Genomic DNA, 4595 nt, shown 5'->3' with positions numbered 1-4595 from the left:
TATCGGATGGCTTCAGTCGAAATGAAGGAATTGTCAATGCAACTGCAAGATCTTCTAGACCGAGGCATCATACGACCTAGTGTATCCCCATGGGGTGCACCGGTGTTATTTGTGAAGAAGAAGGACGGCAGCATGCGATTATGCATTGACTATAGGGAATTGAATAAACTCACTATCAAGAATAAGTATCCCTTACCGAGAATCGACGATTAGTTCGATCAGCTAAAAGGAGCATCATGGTTTTCAAAGATAGATTTGCGATCAGGCTATCATCAATTAAAGATTAAAGCTGAAGATATTCCAAAGACTGCGTTTCGTACAAGATATGGGCATTACGAGTTTTTGGTAATGGCATTCGGTCTGACAAACGCGCCAGCAGCATTCATGGATTTGATGAACAGAGTATTCAAGAAATATTTGGATAAATTCGTGATTGTATTCATTGATGACATCTTGATTTACTCCAAGTCAGAAGAAGAGCATGCAGAACACTTGAGAATAACTTTGGAAATTCTGAGGAAAGAGCAACTATACGCAAAATTTTCGAAATGTGAATTCTGGTTAAGAGAAGTACAATTTCTAGGGCATATTATCAGTAGAGAAGGCATCCAAGTCGATCCAGCGAAGATTGAAGCTGTGTTAAATTGGGAAAGACCAAGGACGCCGACAGAAGTTCGAAGTTTCTTGGGATTGGCAGGATATTATCGAAGGTTTGTCAAAGATTTTGCGAAAATAGCAACGCCGCTGACCAAGTTAACTCGAAAAAGTGAAAAGTTTGAATGGAGTGATAAGTGTGAAGAAAGTTTTCAAGAGCTGAAAAATCGGTTAGTAACCGCACCAGTACTTGTATTGCCAGACGAGCTAGGAAATTTCGTCATTTTCAGCGATGCTTCGTATCGCGGGTTAGGATGTGTACTGATGCAGCACGGTAATGTCATCGCATATGCTTCGAGACAACTTAAACCTCATGAACAAAAATATCCCACTCATGATATGGAATTGGCAGCGATCGTATTTGCGTTGAAGCTTTGGAGACATTATCTCTACGGTGAAAAATGTGAAATTTACACATATCATAAAAGTCTAAAGTATATCTTTACGCAAAAGGAGCTGAACATGCGACAATGTCGATGGCTAGAATTGATAAAGGATTACGAAGTCACGATTAGTTATCATCCAGGGAAAGCAAATGTTGTAGCAGATGCGCTGAGCAGGAAAGAAAGATTGAATCGGTTAACTTCGTGTGAAGACTTAATCAAGGAATTCGACAAATTGGAAATTGAGATTCGTATTCCCAATGAATCTGCAGAAGCTATCTACACTATGACTTTCCAACCGGAATTGTTAGAAAAGATTCGCTGCTGTCAAAATGAAGTGATGAGTCAAGATGACGACCTGACGGGAGAAGAAATCACAACTCAGAAAGATAATGAAGGAATTTTACGCTTTGCGTCGGGAATCTGGATCCCTAACGTAGTAAAATTAAAAGAAGAAATAATGCGAGATGCGCACAATTCGAAGTATTCCATTCATCCAGGAAGTACAAAAATGTATCGTGATCTGAAAGAAAAGTTCTGGTGGCCGAACATGAAGAAGGAAATAGCTGAATGGATAAGTAAGTGCTACACATGCCAGCGAGTTAAAGCGGAACATCAACGTCCGAGTGGATTATTGGAACCATTAGACATTCTAGAATGGAAATGGGAACACCTAGCGATGGATTTTGTGGTAGGACTACCAAGGACAAAGGCAAATCATGATGCGATATGGGTAATCATTGACAGACTCACGAAGTCAGCACATTTTCTACCAATCAATGAAAGATTTTCACTCGACAAGCTAGTGCACATATATCTCAAAGAAATTGTGATGCGACATGGAGTTCCAGTATCTATCGTGTCTGATCGAGATCCTCGTTTCAACTCAAGATTTTGGAGACAATTTCAAGAATGTCTTGGAACTAAATTGAACATGAGTACCGCTTATCATCCGCAAACCGACGGGCAAAATGAAAGAACTATCCAAACGATTGAAGACATGCTACGAGTTTGTGCGATCGATTTTGAAGGAAGTTGGGATGAACATCTACCCCTAGTGGAATTTTCTTATAATAACAGTTATCACGCCAGCATTGGAATGCCACCGTATGAAGCATTGTACGGGAGAAAATGCAGATCACCAGTATATTGGGATGAAGTTGGAGAACGCAAAATTTTGGGTCCAGAACTAATTCAACAGATGAACGAAAAGATTGAACTCATTCGAAAACGACTCGATGCAGCGCAAAACAGGCAACGCAAATATGCAGATCAAGCCAGGAAAGATATAGACTATCAGGAAGGAGAAAACGTACTACTCAAAATAACGCCATGGAAAGGATTAACCAGATTTAGCAATAAGGGTAAATTGAAACCACGTTACGTTGGACCGTTTGAAATTTTGAAGAAAGTGGGAAAAGTTGCATACGAATTAGCTTTACCGCCTCATATGCAGCATATTCACAATGTGTTTCACGTGTCCATGCTTAAGCGATATAATCCTGATTCTAGGCATGTAATCGAGTATGAGCCGATAGAAATCCAACCTGATTTGTCTTTTATAGAACAGCCGGTAAGAATTTTAGATCGGCGAGAGAAAGTGTTGAGAAATAAGTCTGTATATTTAGTGCGAGTGTTGTGGAGAAATCCTATGATTGAAGAATCAACCTGGGAACTCGAAAGTGAAATATTAGAGAAATACCCTCATTTGTTTTCATAAAAGATTCTGAGGACAGAATCCTTTTAAGGGGGGAGGATGTAACGACTGGGAACTTTACGTTTATATTATATCATGATTATAATAAAATATATGAATTAATGTGTCATTTATGTGTGATTATCTGATAAACCCTAACTGTTACGTGATACGTGTATTCCATGTCATTTCTGTATTTTAAGGTATTTTTCAGATATTTTATTATGCATTTATAGGTTTTATTTCAAACATTTTATGACCCCAAACGATGATTTTAAAGCCAATATTTCAAATAAAATAATGGGCCTTATTTTTCATCAAATGGCTTTTACAATCGCCTTGTTCTGAACATCTAGATAATTTATAAATTTTCTCATTTTGCGAAAAATAATTTTTCCGGGCCCCATTGGGTGTCAAAAACCCAACAAAAATCACATTTTTATTTTTATAAAATTATAGGACTTTCATTTATATTATTTCTTTGTATTTTTGCATTATTCACAATTTTTGGGAATTTTTGGCATATATATTGCATATATAAAATATTTATAAATTAAATTTTAATACTAAAAAAAAATTATAAAAATTAGGGCCCAATATTTTTATTTAATGTATAATTAGCCCCTTAATTTTAATTAGGAGTATTATTTTTACTACTATAAATAGCCTAATTTTTATTTAATTAATTATAATTAATCATTAAAATCTGCAAAATTACCAAAAATTCTCTGAAATCGGGTCGGGAAGAACAGGTTCGGGTCGAAGAATCAAGTCGTGATTTCTCACTGGTTACAGCATCAAATCGTGTGATTCAAGTACTCAAATTGAAGGTTTTGATCCGTTCTTTCTGTTTCTTGCATCAATTTCACGTTTTATTGCAGTAAGTCACGCAGAAGGCAAGTTTTTCCTCTATTATACTTTCAGAATAGTGATATTGATTCAAATTTTTATAACATTTACATTCTCTTGATTATTGTTCTTGATCACTAATATACAATCCCTATTCCTTTGTTCATATTTCATTTCAATTCTTGATTTCTCCGTTTCTTTGGATTCTTGATTCATATTCTGTTGGTAACACATGGAGATTGATATATTCTAGTGTTTGGAATATATCAAAGCATACCGATTGTCCCGGTTGCTAAGCGATGGACTGGATAAGGATATTTTGGGATTGAGTGTGTCTTAATCCTGAGGACCAGGATGACTGGTGCCTCGACGTGGGCCGTAGTACCTGGGTACCCGACTGGATCTATATACTGAGATATGGATCTGCATTATATTCTGACTGATCAGCAGAATATAGATGCGAACTTGTGTCCAGTTTAGTTTATTTGTACTCGCCAGTAATGGCCTTCTTTCTATTCTCGTGAGGTTATATCTTGGCAGATATACCTGGGATGGCAGATTCATTTAAAATGCTTTAACACTGTTTATATGTTTGTGGACTTGTTGAGCAACTTTTGGCTCACCCCTTTTGTTGTTATTCACCTTATTGTTTTCAGTTAAGAAGGAATATGAAACCAATCAGGACTCGAGTGGTAAAGAAGCGAGTCAAGCCTCGGGATCCTCTTATACCCAAGGTGTTGATCCCAATCCAGGAAGAAAGCTTTGAGTTGCCCGAGCAGGTGGAGTGTTGATAGATAGTAGGTGTGTGTGTTTGAATAAAAGTTGAACTTAGCTTAAAATGAATTAGACAATGGTTTGTAATAAAGAGAGTTTGTGAGACTTTGAATGTTGGATTGTAATAAAAGTAGTTAGTGGTTCTTGTTTTCATACTTCAACCTAAAAAGATCCTGGTTAGTGTTAAAGGGGTTTAATTTCATTTCTTTATTAATTGTTAATCAAATTGTACAGGTTTG

The sequence above is a fragment of the Apium graveolens genome, chromosome 4 (assembly GCF_009905375.1).
Source record: "Apium graveolens cultivar Ventura chromosome 4, ASM990537v1, whole genome shotgun sequence".
Classification (NCBI taxonomy): domain Eukaryota; kingdom Viridiplantae; phylum Streptophyta; class Magnoliopsida; order Apiales; family Apiaceae; genus Apium; species Apium graveolens.
This window is presented reverse-complemented; position numbering follows the sequence as displayed.